Source organism: Coturnix japonica, chromosome 1 (genome assembly GCF_054131305.1).
Source record: "Coturnix japonica strain WE chromosome 1, WE-NBRP24, whole genome shotgun sequence".
Taxonomy (NCBI): Eukaryota; Metazoa; Chordata; class Aves; order Galliformes; family Phasianidae; genus Coturnix; species Coturnix japonica.
Genome location: NC_140663.1, coordinates 138,330,243 through 138,357,139, shown reverse-complemented (window position 1 = coordinate 138,357,139; position 26,897 = coordinate 138,330,243).

The window sequence follows — 26,897 nt, the reverse complement described above, 5'->3', positions numbered from 1 at the left end:
ACATGAGGGAGATATTTATTTCTCGTGTGGGAAAATATATATATATGCATATATAAATATATACATATATATATATATATATGCATATATGACTGTGCAACCACTGAAAGGCAATGAGCAATTCAAAGACAAAACCTGCAGAGGATGCAGGGTATAAGTGAAAGGAATCTCTGCCTAAATCCCTAATGAGGTATAGAGTAACTCCAATGAATACGGCTACATCAATATTTATATATTGAAATACAATCTGTAATATTTCACTTACAATTTTTTATCAATATTTATATATTGAAAGTACGATTCTTAATATTACATTTTCAATACTTTTGAATTCATTTGATCTTTGTGGTTCCATGAGTTAATAGCAGTACATAATCCTTAGGAGAAGGAAGTCCAACTGTGTACAAAGCACAGCCAGACAGAGAGCAATGGACTGAGGAATAAGATTTTCTGAAGCTGCAAATTAAAGTTACGTTCTTGCACAGGCTGCATCTCAGGAGAATTACAGTTCTTTAGCATTGTATTCGTAATGTTGAAAGGATTGAAAGTTTGCAAATCTTAGCATGTCAGTGAAAATCTCTGCACGCAGTTGATTCCCATATTGTATTATTGATATGAACATAGAAAAGATTGTGCAGGTTTTTTTTTGGTTTGTTTTTTCCTTATTTGGCAATTGGCCATTTTCACTGTCTTTTTGTCTTTTTTCCTGAACTTTGAACTTTGTCCATGAGTCTGACAGTGGACTGCATGATCTTGGAAGTCTTTTCCAACCTTGGTGATTTTCTGATTCTTTGATTCTATGAATCCTAAGGACACTTACATTTAAGAAACTAGCTTGTATGACATGGAAGAAGAATCATTTCTTCATTTAAAGGAATTGTAAATCTTAGCAAAGAGCGACTTTTCATAACCGTGGAAAATTTTCTAATAAATTTTATCTAAACTGCTTCAATGTATAAAATCCCTGAAGACTCTAATAGAAAATGCAAATTTCTTCATCAGCCTTAAAAATCTTTTGTGTTACTTTTACATCAGAATGTAGCCTAGCACCACAGTTATCACTGCCTCATCCTCCAAAGATGTCAGAAAAAAAAGTAAGAAAAAAAAAAAAAGGCCTGTTGTAAGCGTTAACGCGGCAGAACCCTGTTGTATTTGGGGAGGGTGAGATGTTGTAGGCACTAACAAGGCAGAACCCTTTGGGGAGGGGGAGATGTAGGCGTTAAGGAGGATTCGGGATGTGACGCAATAGTACCTCTCCTCTTCCGTCCCCTGCCATGTGATCTATCTTGGGCGCGCATTTCAAATGTACACCCTAGGGGGTGTAGACGAAGTGATTAAGGTATATAAGGTGCTAATTATTCCTAATAAACACCATTTTGCCATCTTTCTTGCTGAGTCATGGTGGCTCTTTGACCATAGTGGGGGGTAACGCTAGAACTTGGGACAAGGGGGATTTAAACCATGGGCGCACACGGCAACAAAGGCCATAGACTGAGATAAGGACAGGGAGGTCACTCAACATCTAGAAACTCAGCATAAGAGAGATTAATGTAATTTATTGCCAATTAATAACAGACTAGAGCAGTGAGAAATAAAAGCAGGTTAAAATCATCTTGCTTACATCCACCTTCTACATCCTACTTAAGAAATGCAGGGGAAGGAGGTCAACACCATTCCGGCTTGAATCAGTAACCATGTAGTCAGCAGGAACAGACAGGTGACAGTTTCTTTGTACTTGACACTTGGTACCACATCTCAGGTACTGTATTCAGTTTCTGGTCCCTCACAACAGGAAAGACATTGAGGTCCTGGAGCACGTAAAGAGAGGGGCAGGCAGCAAAGCTGGTGGGGAGTGTGGGGTGCAAGTCTTATGAAGAGTGGCTGAGGGCACAGGTATTATTCAGTCTGGAGGAGGCTTGGGGGAGACCTAAAAGTCTACAAATAGCCAAAAGGAGACTATGGCAAGGTGGAAGTCAGCCTCTTCACCCATGTAGCAACAAGATGAGAGGTAATGGCTTCAAGTTGCAACAAAGGAGGTTCAAGATGGATATCTGGAAAAAAACATTCAGTATAAAAATGGTCAAGTGTTGAACAGGCTATCCAAGGATAGCCTGCTAGTTCATGTTAAGTTTTTGATCAACCAGGATCCCTAAGTCCTTCTCAGCAGAGTTACTCTCAAGGAGTTCATATGAGACTCTGGGATTATCTTGATCCAAGTGCAAAACTTGGTACTTTGCTTTGGTGAACCTCACTACATTCACAAAGGCCCACCTTTCAAGGTTATCAAGGTCCCTCTGGATGGCATCCCTTCCTTTTGCTGTATCAATTGCATTGCTCAGCTTGGTGTTATCAACAAACTTGCTGAGTATTCACTCAATCCTGCCATCTATGTCACTGATAAAGATGTTAAAGAGTAATTAATCCAAAATGGACCCCTGGGGGACACTGCCTGTTCCTGGACACTCCCTGGGCATGGAGCCATTGACCACAACCCTCTGACTGTGACCTTCCAACTAATCCCTTATCCACTAAATAGTCCACCCTTCAAATCCATCTCTTCCCAAATTACAGAGACCATAGTGATGGAAGTCTATGTCAAAGGCCTTGCACAAGATAGATGACATCCTATGTCCCTGTGTCCACTGATGCTGTCACTCCAACATAGGAGCAACATAGAAGGCCATCAGATTGATCAGGCATGGACCTCCTTTGGCAAAGCCATCCTGGCTTCTTTGGATCACCCGCTCATCCCTCATATAACTTAACATATGCTCCAGGAGGATCTGTTCCATGATCTTCCCAGGCACAGAGGTGAGACTCACCAGCCTATAGTTCCCTGGCCCTCCTTCCTCCCTTTCTTGCAAATGAGAGTGATAGTTCATTTTTTCAGTCATTGGACACTTCACTTGAGAGACACAAAATGGATGCTAAATCAGAAAATGTGAAATTGTGTTTTATTGTATTAGATAATAATTTCAGAATATAATCAAAACCAGAAAAATCTGCGTTTTTTTGTTTTTTGTTTTTCCCTGTTTGGTTTGTTTTGTGTTTTGGTTTTACCCTATTTTATTGAGGCATTTTCATAAAAACTGAAGTCTTTAAAAACAAACAAAAACCCAAATCAACATGTTTGTTTCATCCCTCTGGAGGGACAGAAAGAAAGCAATTTGGAACTGTAAGACAAACAGTTAACACTGAAAATCACATATTTATCCTTAGACACCCATGTTGTAGATAAGCCGGTCTTCCTAATTTTGTTTCAGATTAAAAAAGGAAAAATTGGCAGATTTAAGGCAAAAATTATCTGAATTATCTCAGATGTCTACATTAAAACAAGACTAGCAATGTCCTGGAAATGTACTTTCTCTGTTGACTATTAAGGTTGCCAGGGTAATCAGCTCAGTTGTATACACAACTGATGAATTTTCCCTCCTGTGCATTAAAGGAAAATGCCTTGATATCTGTGACTGATCTAACAGCAGCACAGCTAAATACTTCCCAACTTAAAGAAGTAATTTTTATGGCTTGTGTTTCCAGAGAACTAAAGGGAAATAGTTCAGTGCTCTAATCATGTTCTTCAACAAAATTTAGTAAATAAACTGATGATATATCCAGCTGACTTAATTCATTGAATCTTAATCATTCACGAATTAGCTAAATGATAAAGCATTAATCATCCAGGATGATAATATGCTGCTAGATATTCTGGACTTACTTCTCAAGCACGCACACTTAAGAGTTCACTAAGATTGAAGTAGTTTTAAGTTCAAAGTAGATAAAGTAATTCTGAACTTAGCTCTTTTGAAATTACCTACTAGTCATCTCACTACCTAAAACAGCTTAAGTAAAACTTGACTGTGACATAATTTGCAAATGAAAAGTAAAAGTATAAATAAATAAATAAATAAATAAATATCCACTATGCAGCAGAGATACATAATTTAGTCATGAATATTCCAGGTTCATTCTGAGAAATAATGTAATTATCTTTATCTTCATGCTGCCTTGCAAAAATCAATGAGATGCAATGCTATGCTAATCTCTGATGGCCATATCAAAGTGACCTCATAGAGCAAGGTAGGCTGTCATTATTTGAAAAAAAGAGATGGTGTGTTTCTGAAATTGCAAGTTCCATTGATATTATAATGCACTTCTATCTCAAAGTTGATATATTTCTCCTTTATTTCAAGGTTAATATTTTTGTTTAATGATAATTCACGTGAATTTGCTCCTTATTTTTGGAAGTCCAGTTGCAGATTTATCTCTGGAATGAGATTCCACTATGATTACCCCACAGGAGGGATAATTTCTTTTGAGGTGATATTTTAATTTTGTATATTACAAAATATGTTACTAATACACAATCTGAAATTCAATTATTATATTCTTAACTAGAAACAAATTTTGACTTCTATGTCTTACTTCTAAATTAGTCTTCAGAGAAAGATACTATGCACAAGCTTGCTGTGAGAAAGAGTGAAAGAAGAAGAACTGATTGTTCACAAAGAAATGACCCCGTGCTTTCCCTTTATTAATTTTCAAATAATTAATAGTTTACTTCATTTAAGTAATAATAATCCTGATAATCTTATTACAAATTTTGTCAAGGGAACAGTCAAAGTAGCAAACATAATAATAGAGGAAGCTCTCAGTATTCATTATCATCTTCTGGGTTCTTTCAAACTGTCAGTATGTTGGGGAACCAGACTAGATAGACAAGTGTACTGATATTAAGTTTATATAGCAAGGTTTTTATTGCAGTGGCACTGCACGAGTGGCCTCTGTGAGAAGAACAAGGAGCTGCCCCATAATAATGTTGCTGGGAAAATCCCAGCCCAAATAAAACTCTTTAACACCAGTGTAGTATTAAGAAGCATATGTTACTTTTTATTACAGTGCTGGATGCACAGGAGATATTTCCACATAACAGGGACATCAAAGGAACAATGGTACATCCTTTATATACATCTGGGAAAACTATCTCTACTAGTCTGGAGAGATGTCTTGAGACCCTACCTCTCACATTCACACATTTGGATAGTTAAAGATAGGGCTAGCCTCCCTTCCAGAAGGCTAGATAGATATGTTAATATTCAAGACACTCCTAAAGGACAAGATTATCCATATTGACAACATTAAGATCCAGCTTGAGTCAGCTCCAAAAGGAATCTGTTGCTGACCAGAGCAGAGCCAGTGATCAATGCTTGTTGTGCCTCTGGGAGAGCAAATTCATAAAAAGGACAAATTGCCACAGCAGCTAACAGAGAGGACTGAGAAAAAGTTGCAGACACACAGGTCAGTATAGAAGGAGGGCAGGAGGTGCTCCAGGTGCAGAGCAGAAGCTCCCTGCAGCCCAGGAAAAGCCCATGATCCTCCATGGGGAGGCTGTCTCCTTGTAGCCCTTGGGCAGAGGAGATCTCCTCATTTAGACACTGAGGAGCCCATGGTGCAGCAGAGGATGAGGACTGAAGGAGGCCCAGCCCATGGATAACCCCACAGGAGCAGCCCTGGTCCAGAGCTGCAGCCCATGGTGGGGCAGGAAGGATGGGGGAGCTGCTGCCTGTGGGGACCTGTGAGGAGCAGCACTTCAAGGGTGGGCCCTGTTATAGGGAGACATATCAGAGCAGCGCTTAAAGAGCTGCGGCCCATGGGGACCCATGCTGGAACAGTGCTCCATTGAAGGATGAGTATAATTGGAACAGTTCTTGATGAACTGGATCCTGTGTGAATTCCATGTTGAATCAGTTTCAAGGACTGATTTCAAGAAGGACTGCATCCTGTGATGGAACCAGTGCTGTAGCAGGGGCAGACAGTGACCACAAAGGAGGAGCAGGTGATGAAGTGTTGCATATTGGCTGCAGCTCCTGTTCCTTATTTTCCTGAACTGCTTGAGAGTAAGGACGTAGAGGAGCGTGGCTGGGGAAGAATGCTTTTAGTTTGCATTTAGTTCTTGCTGCTATAGTCTGATATTAGTTGGCGGTAAATTGCATTAACCTCCCCCATACATACTTTGATGTGGCTGTGATCGTGACTGTCCAGTGATCCCCTTGCCCTTATCTCAGTCTACAAGCCTTGCTGGTTTTTGTTGTTTGTTTGTTTGTTTTTTTTCCCCCATCATATTTTCTCTCCCTGATATGTCAAGAAGGGGAAATGAGAGTGCAGTGGAGGGATGCTGAGCTACCTACTGGTGTGAAATCACCACTGAAAAAAACAACAACAAGAAAAACAACAAAAGAAAAACTCTGCCTTCTGGTGCTGTCTTTGGAACTGTCAGATCAAAGAAATGCATCCTAGAGGGCAGAAATGTGTAAAGCAATATTAGGCTGCATGATTAGTAACAAAGGAAGTCAGAGATCTAAGACCTTAATGTAAGAAACACTGTCAAAACAAACAAAAATTAAAAATGGAAACCCTGTGCATTCATGAGTAGACTACTTATTATTTTAGTCGTTATTTTATATAATAAACTGAAAATTATGTGCTATCTGTTCTATGTTGATTTTAGATGTTGATGCAGATGTTTATATGTGAGCTAGTTATTAGTTATACATGGTGAACTGAACAGTATTTAGAATTTATCTAAAATTCAATAAATTTAACTTCATAATGAGAGAAACTGTAATAGAAATCCTTATTTCATTCACCGTCTGTTTTCTATTTTAGATGCAGAGCTTTACCTTTCACCAGCATAATCTTACCTATAAATGGAACCAAGCTGAAAATTAAAACAAACAAACAAACAAACTTTCATTTACTTATTTATTTGTATTGTTCTCTTCAGTTTTGTCTTAAAACATATGTTCTTAAACTTCACAAATAAACAACTGGGAAGTGTAACATCAAGTACACGCTACAGATACAAATTCTAACAAAAACGATATACATGGCCTTTCAGAAGCATTGACAAAATATGTGACACTAACAATCCAGAAATTTAGATAAATATTCACAAAAAGACACATTAATCACTAGATCTAGCACTGTCTAACAATAGAATAGCTAAACAAGAAGAGAATAGAGTGCTTTTATCCAAAATTATTTTATAGTTAACTATAACTAAGATAAAAATGCAAGGCTGAATGCAATAAATGCATTTACAATTGTGCAATGATTTTTCTATAGGCATAGTTTTATATTTTTAAAAGGAAAAGATCCTCTCCACATATGATGTGAATAGCAAAGTTCACCCAGACTGCAAAGTAGAAATGAGAACAGACTTGATATGTAGAAATAATCTGTTGCTTTGTCATAAATATAACCACACTTCATTTTAATCAGCATTTCTTATCACTCACTGTTGTATGACCTCATTGCCTCAGTTTAATTTTTTAATGTATTTGAAAAATTGACAAAATGATTCTTAGTATAAAGTCCATAGAATCAGTGAACTCTCATGTTGTGAAAAAAATAAATAAATAAATAAATAAAAAAATTGTTCAGCTAACGACTTCATATATTGTAGTACAAAGTGTAGATAACTACAATTAATTTTATTAAAATATTAAGTATATCACACTTGAAGAAAGAGACAGGTATACAAATATTATGGCACAATAGGCAATACTGCTATTTCTTATCCTGTGCTGTTCCTACAAAGCTGTTTGGTACTGTACTTTATCTTATTTTGACATGTAATCCTATTAAAGATTGACACTCTCCCTTGCAAATGTAGCTCACTGCAGACTTAAGCAAATTGATCTGTGAAGACTGATCGATAAAGTGAAACATGCATTCATCATGCAGAGTGTGCACCATAGTTGCCTGCAATAGGAATCTGAAGGGATAACATTTTCCTCTTTCATTCCCCATATCTGGACAAATGCAGTATAGTAAATACAAACTGTACTGCTGTAGAACAAAAATACAGAGACACCTGAAATGAAAGGAAACAAAATTAATTAAACAAACCATTATGGAACTTGGTCCAAAATAATCACTGTTTACTAGGAATGAAACAGAAAAATCATAGAAACATTGAATATGATTGGAAGAGACCCACAAGGCTCACTTAATCCAACTCCAGGTTCCATTCAGGACCATCTAGAATTCTAACTGTATTTCTAAGGGCACTGTCCAAACACTTCTTGAACTTTGTCAGGTTTGGTGGCATGACTGCAGCCCCAGGCAGACTATTCCTGCTCTCAACTTCCCCCTGGTGCAGACCTGTCCCTAATCCTCAGCTACCCCTCCCCTGACAAAGCTCCATGCCATTCCTTCAGGCACTATTGCTGTCACAGGGAGCAGAGCTCAGTGCTTCCCCTCCATTCCCTGTGAGGAGCTGCAGCCACCATAAGGCTTCCCTCAGCTCCTCTGCTCAAACCCAGGGACCTCAGCCACTCTTCAAACCCCCTGCTCTCCTTTAGATGGTCTCCAATCGAGCAAGGGAAATGCAAACAAATATAAGAAACCCTTTAAAAAAAGTGTCTTTATCTCCTCCTATTTCTAAACACCAGTTAGTGAAGCCTCATGTCTTTCAGATGAAATACTGCATTTTCTAATGAGAAATCAAAGTTCCACTTCATGAGAAAATATCGAATCTTGTAAGATTTCCATGAGACTCTTCTATTTGATTCTCTAGAAAGACACAACTGAATTTAGCTGAAGATTGATTATGATGGTTAGTGTTTGTAGTATTCTTATGCAATGGAATGACCTGACAATTTTATTCTCTTCCTTGGTATTATTCTGTAAGAATATGAAATAATTCAGGTGGGAGAAAAAGTTAAGTCAAAATGCTAAACATGTTCCAGCATAATATTTATTTCCAGAAAAGATACTGCTTCACATTCCACCCAGATAATGATTGTCTATAGTGTAAACTGAACAAGCACTATGTATCTTTGCATTCTCATTTTGAAAAAAGTATCCAGATCTAAACTCAACAGGAGTTCAGCTGCTATAGAGTTCAGAAAGTGACTCTCCAGAGAGTGATATGGTAGCTAGGAACAGCTGCTTTCATGCAGACAATAATCTGCATTATATGAGACAAGTAAAAGAAGCTGTAAAGAGGAAGGATTTATGACAGTTTTTCTTGCATGGAAGATTGTCTGCGTGGCAGAAGATCATACTGAGTGTTGAGTTCAGTAGGAACAGGGAAGTGAAAGCACCATCATTTGCACAAGGAAGATCTTCCACTGAATGGCAAGTGTTTTGAGTTCTTAATGGGCTGTAAGATCATCATGAAAGGAAAATTATGAAGCATGAGCTCTCACAGAAGATTATGGATCACTTTTCCCAATAAACGGGGATTAGACTCGATGATCTCTGGAGATTGCTTCCAACTCTGTGATTCTGTGATTCTGTGGTGCAGCTACAGCCTGAGAAAATGTCTGCAACCTATGTGAGATTATTAACTGTGCTTCCTGTTGTCAAATACTGACAGGAGCAGGGCCTCAGGAGTCATATAAACCCTGGAGGCCTCCCATGATCTCATGCCTCTAGGATCATTCACCTTAATTCTTTTTCAGAGTAAGGTCCAATTGGTTATTCTTATTTCACAGTCTCTTGGAAAAGTGTTGTATTACGAATCCAAAAACTTACATGTTCTTGCTGAGCTGTTAGTAGACCCAAATCTGTGGGTGACTGGTGTTTAGCTTAGGCATAGCTTTTACTGCTCACAGGAACTAGATCTTGACAGAAAAAGTAGAATTAATTCATACATATAAGATACCGCTAATCAGCTGACCAACAGTTTTTTTAGCTTTTGCAATTTGTTCTCAGGAAATAAACATGACCTCATCAGTAATTCTGGATAAAATCCTCTCCTTAACCAACGGAATATATGCTGTATTTCACAAGGAAGGAGCACGAGTGCTCCCACTTCATTAGTTTTTAACAGTGTTTTTGGTGATTCTGATAGACACATACAAGATATTCAAAGAGGAAGAAAAAATGTAAAAAATATAAAATTTACTTTTAACCTGAAGAAATGTTCCAACATGACATTAGGGTTCTTTGTATGTTAACAGCTGATAGTAGATTCATATATTTGGGATTCTCTAGAAACAAAGTTCAAACAAAATTACAGACAAATTACACCCGTGATCTATAATATACAGTAATTTATTCAGATATTTCTTAAAAATACAGACTTATGTAGTCTACCAATTAAAATCAGACACTGAAAGACTATACATACTGAAGTCAAGATCACAGTCAATCTCACTGTATACTTCAAAGCGATTTTGGAAGTCTTGAAAATACAAGCGAGAGAGTGTTCATAAGAAGCAAGAGAAATGATATTATTTGCAATGATTTTAACCCACAGCCTCTAAATAAGATAACAGGATGTGATTTTAGATATTTCATATACATATTAAATTATTATAGTCATTATTTTCAACATTATTTTCAACATTATTTCAACATTATTTCAACAATAGTTAAATCCACAATTTTCATTTTAATTTTTCAAACACCAAAAACCGCAATTTTAAAAAAAAAAGAATATTGTGCAGAGAAAGATAATTCATATCACCTTCTCATGGAATCCCCTTCTTTTGGATTTTTGTATGTGGGATGAATTTTGAAGACTTTTGCAATGAAAGCAATTATGTCTCTGTAAATGAAGATCTTGAATCCCTTCCTTTCACATGCTCTGCAGATCCTGAATTCAGTCATCTCATCTTTAAAACTGAGGGGGAGTTGGCTTACCTTTCTGCCAGGTTAAACATGAACGTATATATTTGAATTGTAAGAAAAACCATAAAAATGGATCTCAGATGAGCCAAATGCTTATTATAATATTTTCTTAGTGCAAACTGAGACACTTAAAAGTTCTGCTCTGCATAGTGTGGACTCTTAGCAGTGTTGGGGAAAGTCATTTCAAGCCACTGAACACAATGCAAGTCACAGATGCAATGTTTCTCCTAGGACTTTATTTATTTAGCAGTATACAGGGGTTCAGTTACAGAGTGCTGAAGGGAAGCTTAGCTATGTAGTATACAATATCACATAATTTAACATCATCCATGAGTGACTTGACATTTATATTTATCTGTGATTCATAAATTGCAGGACCATATTTTGAAGACATGCTTATAAGAACCAAACCAGCAAATGATCAGAGTTCAAGTAGAGCTGGCTAACTCAGGTTAACATCACACCAGAATTTTCTTTTTCAGATTGATAAATTGAATTATTTAATGCCAGTTTCAGTCATGGACGCAGTGAACTTGTCATTTAAACATATCCAGAATCTTTATTATCCTGCAGAAAAACAAACAAACAAACAAATAAATAAATAAATACACGTACTTAAAGTAAGTATCTTTGCCTGGTTATACATCTAAGTTGGTATTTAAAAAAAAAAAAAAAAAAAAAAAAAAAGAATGAGACAAATATGACCTGCAAAACTATTTTCTATTTTCTTTTCCAGTTTCACTGATTCTTTGAATTCAAAACATTGCCCTCAGTGTACCTGTCTGGAAAAATAATTAGGGGACAAAAAAATAAGAAATAAGTAACCCCTTACAAGTTTTCCAGATTTATATTATTATTATTACTATTATTATTACTGTTGGTAGCACTAACATGAGAAGTAAATTTTTAATCCTATTAATATGTATAATTTAACAGTCTAGAAAACCAAGACAATAACAATCAATCTAATCTGTTAGGATATTTAAATATAAATTTTATATGCAGTCTCTTTGCACCATAAACTCATCATATTGAGTTAAGAGCTGAAAAGAGCAATAGAAACTCTTCCTAGACTATGGATAATTTCTTTGTGTGAAACCACAGTTCTGAAAGCAGTACTTCCTCATTCAAATGTAAACATAAAAACAAACAAACAAACAAACAACAACAACAACTAATAGAAATTAAAAATATAAAACCATGAGAACCTTTATGATTACTGTTGAGAATCAAACTGATAGTGGTAGAACATTGCTATAATATTGTCAGAAAAAAATGGACTATGATCAGGCTTTTTGAACAGACAATGAAAAAAAAAAAAAAGTGCAGTAAGCCTTCACATCTTCAGTACTATCAAAGAAATCTTGAGTTTAAAATATACCAACCACCTGCGAGTAGATTCAAACATTAGTTTGCAGTCAAATTTTATAAGAAAGGAAGATTTGGAAGATTGAATATTAGGAACAGAACATTGGAAATGATTCCTCAGATAAGTGGTCATGACATCTAACCTATCGGGAATTTAAAGGACATTTGGACAATGCTCTCAGACATAGGATTTGAAGTTTGAATGGTGCTGTGTGGAGCCAGGATTTGGACTCAAAGATCCTCATGGGTCCTTTCCAACTCAGAATATTCTGTGATACTATGAACTGTATACCTTTTTTACTTCAGTTGATTATATATGCAACAACATACACAGTTGTATACTATTTTAAATTTATTAAAATGCAAAAATAAATAAATAAATCATATTTTGTAAAGAAAAGGAAGATAAGATAGCCTGGAGCCACTGTTGGTATTATTAACTGCAGTCCAGTTTCCCTGAGGAAAAACAAGATAAAATGAAAACAGAAGCAGAAAGGTTGTAGTACTTCTTGCTAGTGATGATATTTAACTTGCAAATTTGCTGTTAGAGAAGTACGCACACACTCTTATCAACCTAGCAAAGACCAAGAGAATTTGTAGAAGCATCAAGCTGTGTAAAACATTGTTTTTATCTGCTTCATTCCTCAACAGTTCTCAGCAGTGTATTAGAGAATATTGTTTTCTTAGCTAAGCTGGAGGGTTATTAAAATTGAATTAAAAAGAAAAAGACAACAATGGAAAAACAAAACACATAACAAAAAAGCAACGAGCAAGACTTGTTTGTTGACATTGCGGTCCTATGTTAGACTTATATGCATTTTAGAAGATTTGAAGATGTAGAAAGTGCTAAAGTAATCAGGTTCACTTCTTAGCTTCAGAACCAAGTCATTGTCATGGTTTTGTAATTTTTGCTACTGGTATTCCACATCATGACATCATGTGGAGCACAGAGAAGAACTACACATTCCAGATGACCTCACAGTCAGAGAGGAAAATACGTCACGGAAATGATGCTCTCTTTCTCTCTCTCACTGCCTGGCAGTGGGTGTGGGTGTGCTTCCAAGCTGTGCACCTTCAGTTTCAAAGTAGGCTTAGTGGTCTTCAGAAACCTCTCTCTCTCTCTCTGTCTCTCTTATTTTTCTTGATTTATTAGCCTCAATTTCAATTAGATAGTATTATATTGTGTTATCTTGCACTCTGATATCATAGTTAGTAAAATAAGTTTTCCTCCTTAGATTTTTGTTGCTGCTCTGTTTGTTTTGTTGAGCCCAGCTCCCATCTCCCTACCCCTTTCCCTTTTCCCTTTTCCCTTTCTGCTTTCCCTTCCCATTTTTGGGGGCTGGGAGGGCCCACAATCCTACTGCCACCCTGTCATGAACATACATTGATCTAGACAACTCCGTAACAGTCATAGATTCCATATAGGTTGTTCCAAAAGTATTTCCTCCTAATTATTTCCATGGAAACTAAAGCAGATACAAAGAGCACACTATTTACTGGAACTAATTATTCACTACAAAACACTGGTTTTCAATGCAGTCACCACCATTAGCTATGCATTTTATCAGTGCTAAACAAGATCCTACATGCTGTGCTCATAAAAATCTGTATGGTTTCCAGAATGTGGCTTGTCTTTCACTTCACTGTTGCCACTGCTGAAATGTACCACTCACCGCCGCATTGTTTCAGCATCTACTGCTTGGTTTCTGTAAGCATTCATCAAATATCAATTGAAGTCAGTGGATGTAATTTTTTCCTTAACAGATGAATTTAATTACACTCCTTTGCTTTATAAATGCGCTTCCATGTCAGATACCATTTTCTCAGAGTGCCCCTCTGGTACCAGCTGTCACATGGCAACAAAATGTAACAGAATATTGGTGGGAAGGTTAAATCTCCACTACCATACCACCAATATTGGCCTCTGATGTTGTGGATCAACGTAACAAAATAGGAGGTGTTACTTTTGGAGCAGTCCTCATAGAAAATAACAGTAATTAGAATACTAGAATACTTTCTTTAGCCATACAGTTAGGTTTAATTTTCAATTAGCTTGCAGTGCTAATTTCAAAATACTTTCTTTAACAAATATGATCTCTTTCTGGATTAAAAACATATGTTGGTCACAACTGTAGGAACTGTCATTAAGCTTCAGCATCCTGAAATTACCAGTGCTTACACGGTTGACAGTTTCATAACAAGTGAAAATGATGACAGTGAATACATTTAATTTTATGCAGCCCCAAAACTTTAAATGATGTCTGCCATAAGAACAAATCTTAAGAGAAAATAGAGGCGTGATGACTACATAAACTAATTCACGGTAACTGACAATATGCCTCCAAAGCAAGCTTGAAATCAATACTATTGACTTCGGTGAATGAAATTTCCTTCTTTCAGCAGATCTATCCACACAACAGCCAGAAAAAGAAAGAAGTTACACGTCAGCTGATGGATTATTGGAAGAACAAAAATCATTCTGTTCAGATTTAGACATTGGGATTAGCTATTGTTCATTCTTTGATTGCAGCAGAAAGGAAGCATTACCATAGCATTACCATGGCATTTTAGGGAAAATGTCTGTCAGAATTTACTGATTAATACTTTCCTTGCATAAAATTGTGAATTATTTTCAAAAACATTTTTTATAGCTGAAATCAGAGCACTTCTGGCTGTGCTTTTCTCAGATATCACATAGTAACTTGCCTTGAGGTGGGGTGCTTTCAGAAGAAATCTGTAATTGTGCAGATATTAGGTTTGATGATATGGATACATACATTTTCTTTAATTTATCACTATAAAAAAATGTTATCCTATGACAGAAAACAAAGAAAAATAAATGAGAACTTCATCACAGGAAAAAACAACAACAACAACAACAACAACAAAACCAGCACATTCAGAGTAAACAGAATATTTAATGAATTATTATTGTTTTCACAATTAAACACAGCTATTTTCATAAGTTTTTATGCCATATTTTAAAACAAGATTTTAAGTCTGTGTAGGTTGTGTTATTATCCATCTCTTGAAGTTAAAATACTTGCAAAATAATATATGAGAAAGAAGTATGATTTCATTAAACTGAATGTAAATGAACTGAAAATGTGATAGTTACTGCCACATTTCTAATTAATGTGTTCTAGTCTCAATTTTTATTTATTTTAATTTTAATTTTAATTTTAATTTTAATTTTAATTTTAATTTTAATTTTAATTTTAATTTTAATTTTTATTTTTATTTTTATTTTTATTTTTATTTTTATTTTTATTTTCATTTTCATTTTTATTTTATTTTTTAAATCACAGACAGTAAACAAAGAATGTAACACTGGACCTTTTAAAATTTATGTATGTTTCAGCTTCTTGGTCTAGATAATGTTCTGTCATCCTGTGTTAGGCTTTAGCAGAAATTATTAAAGTAACTGTCTCTGCAAAACAGGCCACCTTTATGACTGGATTAATAACCCTAAGGAATAAATAAATAAGTAGTAACTGTATTTATTTTTATGTATCTGGAACAAATGGAGCATTCAATTCAAAGTATTCATTTTTACTATTTTCTTTTCAAAAATGTGCAGTAAATAGTGATAGGCTTCGATCATTTACTTACCATGTAATACAACCTTCCATAGCATTTGTAAATGATGGGTTTTTGCTTTGAGACGTTATGAAAAAAAAAACCTTTATAATGCTGCAGTAAATTTATTTACAAAGTAAATAAGGGAGTTCTGTATTACATGATAGGAAGCCACAATAATTTTGTATTCTTAACATTCTATATTTTAAGGACCTAAGCTCGATTTTAAACCTACAGCAATTCACAAGCATGTCCACTGTGTTCCTCTATTTAAAGATCAATTTATTTACTACTATCATTAAAAATAATGCTCTTTTAAATTTATGAATGATTCTCCATTATAAAAGATACAATATAGGTACTGCCTAGTGTGATTTCAGGTACATAAATACACCTTCGAAATACATTTCCATTGTGAATATTTATTATCGAGAGCAACTGATAACCACAAACAAGCAAAAAGATAAATAAGGAAATCTCACCAAATATTATAAGACATATTCAGACAAATCCACCTCTGTAAGTATAAGCTACTGTGTTCATGAAACCCTCCGTGAGACTGTCGTATGCTGTGTTGCAGCTTTATTGCCATACAAATATTAAACGGGAAAGGATGAAATATGTCAACTTGGTGAAAGGAGACTTAAATTTCTGAAAATACATTCACAAAAGATTGTCAAGCATATCACCACCAACCTTAAAACAATTATTATCCTTCCAATAGTCCTTGCTTATTCATTTTCTCTTAATAAAATGCACAAATGCATCTGTTTATTTTTCTATAGTTCCCAACAAACTTTGTCTCTTTACCAATAAATCTAATCTCGCAACTTCCTGGAAATAAACCTTTTGTTCATTTGTTTTTAGTAAAGGAAAATAAATAATATGCATCAAGTGTGAAATGATGTATTAGTTGTATTCTACTCACTACTGACATACTGTAGCTAAGGAAGCATAGAATTTTCTTGTTCAATGCTTCGTAAATGGCACTGTAAATCTGAAAAGAATGATTGTTTAAAATTTGCATAAATGTTGTACATTTACCAAATTACTGAGAAATTTAACGAGATTGTTCCATTTCCTTTTTTTCATTGCCATGCTATTGTATGTATTCTATTTATCATGGATTTTTCTTTCAATATCGTTGTATTTTGTATATAACTCTGTAAGAGGAAGCAGTCTCCCTCAGCTGGAAGTACATATAAACTCTGACAGTGAATATCCCCTTTTATCTAACTCGTATTTGTTTTACACATTGAAAAAGTCATTAGAATTACCACTTAATTTAATCTGTCATACATATTTTGAAATGCAAAGGAGTGACAAAATGTCTAACTAAAATTTACTTGCTTATTTTTAATAAGACAGATCAAGTAAGAATCTTTGAAATACTGCATTTTGTAGATTGTTCATGCTGAACATCTACTTTAAAGCAGCTGATGATTTTTTTTTTAGTCCTGATGATATTTTTAGTTCTATTTAGTGTTGTATATTTTCTTTCTAAATGAGTTTCATGCATACTACAATCTGTTAAAATCGCTAACTACTGCAAGACAATTTTGAAACTGTACTGAGCTTACTGTATCAGTTTGTTTCATTAAGCATGCTCATAATGCTCAGTTTTTTATTTTGTTTTTATTATCTGTGCCTACTTAAATATTGTGCTTGGAAATGAGGAGAGAGCATTCTGTTTACTACTTTATCTTTATGCTCAAGTACAGCCTATTTGAAGTTACCCATCACAAACACTTCCCCCCCCCCCCCCCCCCCCCCCCCAGGAATCAACTGAAATTCCAGTTTTGTAAAGACTGAGGTAGGAGGAAAATGTATTTGGATGTAAATATGAAATAGTTGTTCACATTGTTTTTAGATTTTATTTCATTATAGCTTGTGTGTGTGTGTGTTTGATTTGTTTTGTTCTGTTTTTTTGGTTTTGTTTTTTTTTTGTTTTTTTTTGTTTTTTTGTTGTTTTTTTTTTAATAACTAGATAAGTACTGCTAAAAAATAAAACACTCTTCTAAATCTCCTGGGAAAGTAGAGCCTGGTTGATTTTAGTGTAAACACTTTACAAGTGTAAACATTTTTAGAATAAGCACTTTAAAAAGTCATGGAGGCTAGAAGCATGGACATTTCTGTATGGCTATTATCTCTCAGTATCGCTGACTCTTGCATGACCTGGAGCGATATAAAGAGTTCTCTCTTCTTCTTTGCAGCTTCTTTTCTCTCCTGCAACTGACATATTTGTCCTCAAAGAAGTTACATTACAAAAGTACAGCCTATTTTATCACTCTTAGCCAGGAAGTGCACTTTGCATAAATGTTGTCATCCAAAGAAATGAAACTGAGTACATCAGGGTTAAGGTGTTTTTTTTTGTTGTTGTTGTTTTTTTTTTGGTTTTTTTTGTTTTTTGTTTGTTTGTTTTTTCTCACAGAAATAATTTATGCTGGACATAGCACTTCCAAAGAACAATGCTAGGAACTGTAAACGTACAATCATCCTCTGTGACATTGAGATGCATCCAGATTGTTTCAGTCAGGTAAACCTCAGCTCACTTATGTAGGAATAAATAAGATTCTGATTTTGTTTATGGTCACAGATACGTAATTGTCACTATACTCTTCTGTGATATTTGGGATATATTTTCAGTCAGACAATGCAATTCTGGCATGTCATATTGGACAATGAGGTAAGCATGATAATTTGTTCTTCTCTCTGTTCAGTAGTGTTTTAATAAAGAAAAAGAGAGAGAGAAGAGACTTGATCATGCATAGTGATGCACTGGTCCATTTTCTGCTATGCATATTTCTGAGTGGTGCATTGATGTGTCTGTACTACTTCTGATGAGTGGCACTCTATTTTGTAGTCATCTGGACTGCCAGACAAGGAACAGTGGAGAGGAAGAATGGTTTCTTAAGGTAAAACTTTTTAATTCTGCTTCAACTGAAACTCTGTGTTAGCATTCTGTCAGAAAATGGACAATGGAATCATTTTCATCTTAGGTACTTTTATCTGCCTACATGTTTTCTTTTTATTACATGATTTTGCATTATAAAATCAGGTGAAGAATTTTCCCCAACCAGCTCCAGAGGTACACTATACATCTTAACAATTCATCTTAGCACTACTCATCTTAAATTCAGTTCTTGCCATGTTTCTCATCTGACTGTTAACTATTTTGAAAACTGTAGATTGAAAATTGTTTGTGAAGAGTCATGAAAAGCATTTACTCCCTAGCAGAAAAAGTTCTGCTGTCTCATAAGGTATGTTCTTCCTCCCATATACAGACTTAGAATATTCTCTTTGATGAACAGCTGAAGGAACACGTTTGTCAAAGTTCATGTGCCAAAACAATCTAACAGTCTCCCTACCTACCTATATACATATTCAAGCAAGTGGATGTTTTGAAGATGCAACAGGATTTATCATTCTCTGAATATGAAGATGAAATGGATTATGTTTCCACCGAAGGTATTTTTGAAGTTCAAATACCAGCATTTAACTCAGAAATTAATAACTTCCTGACATGCAGTTAAATTCATCATTATGTGTCTTCACTGCAAGTTATTTAGATTTTTGGAGAAGAAATACCCATTATTTGTACAAAACCATCAGACCTCATTGCAAATACTATTTTTTGACCTATTTCATAAGTTAGTTCTTCAGCTCTATTTTTAGCAGTATTAACTAGAAATGAACCAGCAAATCTAAGTCCCTGGAGAATAGGTATTACCTAGTGCCAAATCTGTGGAACCATTCATCAGTTTTCTTAATTAAGCCATATGAATTCCAGGGGAAACAAACAAACAAACAAACAAACAAACAAAAACCAGTAACTTCACTATGTAAAAGAACAGCTTATTTGGAATCCCTCTAAAACCCGTTGTAAGAATTTCCTCTTATTATACTGAGGTTTACATAATCATCACTATGTGTTGCAAGGAACAAAAAAAGTACCATTCAACAAAGTGATTTGAAGACATTAATGTGAAGAACATTAACAGCAAAGTTCTGTTACCGTTAAGCAAGATATTCTCTATTGGCAGCGCTGGGGTAGCATTGAGATAAATCTCCAAAAATGCTCCGACAGTTATCATTCATGAACACGTTATATTTTCATATGATTTACATATTCATTACATTCCCAAATTAATTATCCTATTCACTCCCAATGATTGCCGACATAGCCTTATATGGTGATCTTCAATGTAATCTAGTGTCCTTCTAGCAGTGTAATGGTCAACTTTCAGTCCTTGGGGGGTTGTTTACTTCCTCTGAACACTCCTTTTGTCCCAGAGATTGCTGTGGAATGGAAAGACAATTGGAAAAGTTTCTGCACACACAGATAAAGACAAAAGGGAATGTCTTGACAGCAAATTCTACCTGGCATGTGTAAATCCTGGCTTATAAGGACTCCACCAAACAGGCAAATTCTTTTCTGTTGTTGTTCCTTTTGCCTTATTAAAGCAGAACAGTCTTACAGCATGTCCTCCATCTATGGCCCTACATAACAGTTGTCATCCATAGCATCTAAAAGCTACTATGGTGTCTCAAGCAAGCATCAACATAATATTTTGTATGGTTACTTCTTCAAATCAAATGTATGTAGCATAAAGAACATTTTTGAAAAGCATTTTTGGACTTTCTTTCTCCCAGACAGTGGAGAGCTTGTATCAGGTGAGATAGAGTTACTTATTTATTTATTTTTATTTGCTGGCATATTGTTGTGCTTTTGATTTAGGGAAAAAAACAAACAAGGTTGTTAACACAGTGATGGCTTAGTTGTTTCTGAGCAATGTTTACAGAGTCAAGGACTTTTCATCTTCTCATGTTGTCCAACCAGCAAGGAGGTGTAAAAGAAACTGGAAAGGGACAGCCAGAGCACCTTAACCCCACTGTCCAAAGGGATATCTCATACTATATGGTATCATGCTGAAAAAAATAAAAAAAAAATAAAAAAATAAAAAAAATTGGGGAGATGGCTGGGGGGATTGCTGTTGCCTGAGGACTGACTGGCCTTTTCTGGTTCCCTCATTGAGTTCACTTTGTGGTGAAGAGTGAACAAAGAGCAGCATGTTGCTTAGTTGCCTGCTGAGTTAAACCAAAGTAATCAAAATAATTCTATGTCTAAGAACTCATTTGCAAATAAGTTCAATTACAACAAGTATTCAAATAGAATCATAGAATCATAGAATTACCCAGGTTGGAAAAAACCTTGAAGATCATCAAGTTCAACCGTAGCCTAACCATAGTATACTAACTCTAACAACCCTCTGCTAAATCATATCACTGAGCACCACATCCAAACGGCTCTTAAACACATCCAGGGATGGTGACTCAACCACCTCCCTGGGGACCCTATTCCAGTGTTTAACTACCCTTTCTGTAAAGAAGTGTTTCCTAATGTCCAACCTAAACTTACCTTGGGGCAACTTGAGGCCATTTCCCCTTGTCCTATCACTTGTCACCAGTGAGAAGAGACTTGCCCCACTCTCAATGTAAGCACCTTTCAGATACTGGAAGAGAGCAATAAGGTCTCCCCTCAGCCTTCTTTTCCCCAGACTAATCAGCCCAGCTCCCACAGCCTCTCCTCACAGGGCTGATTTTCCAAGCCCTTCACAAACCTCATTGCCCTTCTCTGGACCTGCTCTAGTACCTCCATGTCTTTTTTGTACTGAGGTGCCCAAAACTGAACACAGTACTCAAGGTGAGGCCCCACCAATGCCAAGTGCAGGGGCAAATATTTCTTCTTGGAGAAGAGCTTTTTGTTACTGTGGGTTACTCAAATTTTCACATGATTTCCTGCTTCAGTATCACAGAGTAATTTCTGCTGTAACTGATCACTGGGTATTCTCTCTGAATTAAGTCTTGGAGAGAACTTCTCTCTCTCTCTCTCTCTCTCCCCCTTTCTTTCTTTTTTTTTTTTTTTATTTTTTTTCTTTTTTTCTTTTTTTATTCCTACAAACTCATGCAAAAAAATCTAAGATTGTAAATATAAAGAATATGTTGTAAATATATAGGGTTAGGCTTACAGTTAGGGTTATATAAAGAAAATCTTGTAAATATATAAAAAATAATAAGAACTTAGGTTAATAATTCTGCTAAAATAAAACATTATTGAAAAAAAATGTTTTTTAATCTGTAAATAGCTAAATCTTTTACAAGAAAATAAATATAGAGCTTTATATATATATATATATGTGTGTGTGTATATATATATTAGTACAGTAGTAATGTGTAGTAAGCATGTGCTGGCATGATTTTTAAGAGAATGCTAAACATATAGCTAAACAAAAAGACTTAATTTCAGAGAATTGCAGGGGTTGGAAGAGACCTCAAGAGATCATTGAGAGTCCAACCCACTGTTAAAGCAGATTCCTTACAATGGATCACACAGGTAGGCCCACAGACAGGTCCTGAATATCTCCGCAGAAGGAGGCTATCTGAAACTGGTACGGAGTGTCTCAAATCAACATGAGGCCATAAACATCACTCTCTAGACTATTTTACATTTGAAGGCATATCCTTGGTTTTGTTTGCCTTTGAAAATGAGGGCTCAGGATTGTTTATTGGCTGAAAACTTGGCCTGGGAGCAAAAGAAACCATCTTGATACAAGAGACTGGGAGATGATAACACTGTATCCTGTGAAGGCAAGATACAAACCTCCTTCCTCTTATCTGCTGACTTAAATTTGCAAGGCCTGGAATAAAGGAGTAGTCAATTCAAAAGAGCTGGCTCAGCCACTTTGGACTTTAAGTAAGTGTGACCCAAAAATATGCTTTTTTTTTAATTTTTTTTTTTTTTTTTTGTCCTTCTATCAAGTGGACTTTGGATGCTAAAATCAGTGAGAAAACATCCAGAGAGAATATATAGAAGCAGTGTGGCTCTGGAGCATGATGTTTAACTCAATCTGGTATTCTTTATGGTAGAAAAGATAAAATGACAACAATAATTTTAAATTATGAATGAGGGCAAAGCTTGGAATACCAAACTGATTCTAATTATTTGAAGAACATTTTTAATTTTGTCCTTAAAGAATATTTTGCATCTACAGAGGGAAAGTTCCTGTCTAAATATCTCATCTATACTCCTCCAAATACCAATTATCATCAAATCACATGCTTGTTCTGAGACTAAGAAGTAATGTTAGAGAAATAAAACTGATCTTCTGTAAATAAGTCATTCGTTATGGATGCCACTGAGAATATGATCCTGTAGTTTTCATATGTGCTTCTCTATCTGAATTCAAGGAGTAATGATCTCTGATACCACTACTGAATTCTTGTTTAACAGACAGGTCAATCTTTAATCAACTTGACACATTCACTTCCCGAACACAATTAGATCCTAATTTAAATAAAGTAGGGCAAAAGCTGTTCTATATAAAGAGAGAAGGATTCTAAACAAAATGAGAATATAACCAAAGGGTTAGTGATTTTAATCATTTAAGAATGGCTGTTAGACCTAGGGAAGTTGTATACAGGAAAACATTATGACAGCTGACAAATTAATCCAATTCAGGAGCTGCTTTCTATGCTAATAATATATTTCTTTTCTTCTCTCCACTGTTTTTCAGCTCAGCAGCAAAAAAACAAATAAGTAAATCAAGACTTGAATGACATTCAGTGAATGTAAGGAAGCTATATGTTCTCAGGCACTTTAGATTAACTGTAACTATAACAAAAGTACTAATTCTCTGTTAGGAAAACCATTCCCTCTTAGAGAAAACTTTCTGTCTCTTTTTTTGGTAAATATATTTATTTACATGAACAGCTTTTCACAGGAACACATATCAAATATTCACACTGCCTATACTGAAAATATTTATTTTTCTCATTCTAGGGAATTTTATTCTCTGCCTTTATGGGGTAAAATTTTCTATTAACCAAAATGATTACAGCTTAAGATTTTTCCTATACATTCTTCCTGTCTCTTGTCCATCTACTAAATTATGGTTCTTCCGTTTAGTGGAGAACTGCAATTTGCTTGTTTGTCTTTTCCATTTTAAATTAAACTACCCTCTATCAGTGAATTCATGCACAAATGATAATGGTGCTACCAGAGATGACATCGCATCTATGACCGCATAATTAAATTTTTAAACTAAAACAATTGAGAATAAGGACAAATCAAAAAAGTTCACACAAAGTGTTTCTAATAAATATTTAATTTAAAAAGCATCACAAAGTACTATATAGAGTTATACAGTGTCAAAACTAGCTACAGAAGAATTCATATGAAAGAGCCTTGAGAAGTCCATTTACAGACCAAATAATATAGACCCTGAAATAATGCATAAATATTAACAGAGAAATCCAGAGTATCATGCAATTAGATCAAAATTAAACTAAAAAAATATGCTTTTCCAAACTCAAAAGTCTTGAGCAGCCATTGTGTAATGACACTGCAGTCATCTTTTTAACCAAGAATGAATGTGAAAGAAAATATGTTGTTTGAACATATTATTTCTGCAGTGCTATAAAATCTATATTTTATGGCGTACTTGTTTGTTCTATAGTAACATCCCAGCAGAGCAGAGCAGAGCAGAGCAGAGCAGAGCAGAGCAGAGCAGAGCAAAGTAGAATAGAATAGAATAGAATAGAATAGAATAGAATAGAATAGAATAGAATAGAATAGAATAGAATAGAATAGAATAGAATAGAATAGAATAGAATAGAATAGGAGTAGTTGTAAGGGACCTTCAGAGAACATGAAGTTCAACTACGTTACTATTTCAGGGCTAGCCAAAAGATAAAGAGTATTAATGGGGCATTACCCAAATGCGTCTTCAACACTAACAGGCATGGCATGTTGATCGCCTCTCTAGTAAGCCTGTTCCACTGTTTGACCACCCTCATCGAAAATGTTCTCTGTTCTAAATCTCTTCTGATGTAGTTTTGGACATTCCTGCATGTTCTGCTACCAAGGAGATCAGCACATCCCTCTCCAGTTCCTTTTTTTCAGGAAACTGTAAAGATCAATGATGTCACCTCTGAGCTTCCTTTTCTCCAGACTGGACAAATCAAGTGATTAGAACAGCTCCTCATAGGACTTCAGACTTCTGGGCCTTTTACAGGCTTTGCTGTCCTCCTCCAGATGCTTTCATAGAATCATTGAATGGCCTGGGTTGAGAGAGGCCTTAAAGATCATCTGGTTTCCACAACCCTGCTATGTGCAGGATCACCAACCACTAGACCAGGCCTCCCAGAGCCACATCCAGCCTGGCCTTGAATGCCTCCAGGGTCATCCACAATCCCCTTGGGCACCTATTCCAGTGCATCACCACCCTCTGTGTGAAAAACTTCCTCCTAATATCTAAACTCAACCTCCCTTGCCTTAGCTTAAAACCATTCCTCCTTTTCCTATCACTATCCACCTTCATGAACAGTTGTTCCCCATTCTGTGTACAATGCTCCTTTCAGATACTCAAAGATACTGCTATTAAAGTAATTCTTGTTAGCTAGACATGAATTTCAAATCTGTCATGCACTCAGCACCTCTTGGATGTTCAGTAATCCTTTATTCCCTTGAAGTCTTCCTTCCGTAACCCATATGCGTGTCTTTCAGCCTGCAAAGTACCTCACTGGTACAATGACAGGATATGGACGGCTCTGTTCAGACAAAAGCAGGACACCCTATAGGAACTAACACAAGTGTAGTTCCTTGCATTTAAATAACTAACATAATCTGCCTTCTTTTCAGTCTCACACAAATCTAAACAGTACCATTTGCTTTCTGTTTTGTTTGTTTGTTTGTTTTCAGGTTGCATTTTGTAGTAAACCTTTGTGCTTTTCATCTTTCTAGCAGGTAAGCTGAAGCAATCATTCATCAAGTTCTCAAGCTAGGCATTTTCGGTATTTCAACAATGAATTTTGTCCATCTCTGTAGAAATGCAGATCTAAATGTCTAATTTCATACAGAATGGACATAAGCCAAGTTCCATGTTAATGCTTGTAGATGCAGAAATTTTGGCCTAAAATATTAATTTAAAGCATTAATCTGTATTATTTCCTTATTGTTCTCATTAAGATGAGTTGCACATTCTGTGCTTCATTGCTCCATCTTTCTACTGATTCCTCTCTTTTCTTACAGTTAAGACAAAGCAGGAAGAGAAAAAATACAATATTAATAATAATAAAATTGACATCAGACTAAATTATTACATTAAATGTTTACATTGAAGGTTTTCAAACATCCAGATGCACATTCTAACCTACTGTTAGATAATAATTAAGAATGTCCTGCTTGATGAAGGTGCAAGACTTTGTAATTCAGGACATCAGTATGTAAGTAGCATGGCTAATTAGCACAAATGGTTAAGAGATTTTCTCATTAATTTTATCACATTATTAGAGATGAAGACAGTAGGATATTTGTGGTCATAAAATGCTTGACTTGTAACATGATAGGTTTTGCTGCTGGTGGTAGAGGTGGTGGTGAGCAGCAGCTAAACATACACATACTTCCAACAGCATCAACAAACTTTCAGTACTTGTGAAAAATATCCCTTTTGACTTCACGCATTTCCGTCATCCAAAGCTATTGATTAGACAGTTGCAGCCAGTTGTTCAAAATAGGTGATTCTCTTAAGATACATAGCCATTAGTACAGCCTCACCTTGAATATTATGTGTAGTTCTGGGCCCAGCAATATAAAAGAGAATGTTAAAATATCTAAATGAATCCAAAGGATGCCAAAAATCTACTAAAAGAGTTGGAAAGGCATGTCCTATGGGGACATTATTCTGGACCCTTGGTTTGTATGGTCTGTACAATACAATTGCTCTCCACAGCTTCCTGAAGAGGGGAAATGAAGAAGCAGGTGCTGGTTTCTTCTCCCCAGTAACCAATTATAGGATATGTGGGAATGGCAGAAATCTGTGCTGGGCAGATTCAGATAGATGTAAGTTAAAACCAGGGGGCTGGAGCACGTCCCCTATGAGGATGGGCTGAGAGAGTTAAGGCTCTTCAGCCTGGAGAAAACTCTGGGGGGACCTTGTAGCAGCCTTCCAGAACCTGGAGGAGGCCTACGAGATGGCTGGGAAGAAATTTTTATAAGGTCAAATAGTGACAGGACAAAGGCAAACAGTTTTAAACTGGAAGAGGGTAGTTTTAGAATAGATATTATGAAGAAATTCTTTAATGTGAGGATGATTATACTCTTGAAGCATTCAAAACCAGGCTGGATGGGGCTTTGAGCAACCTGGTCTAGAAGCATGTGTCCCTGCCTAGAGCAACAGAGTTGGAATTAGATGATCTTAAATGTCCCTTCCTACACAAACCAGTTTATGATTTTAAAATTTCTTTACAGT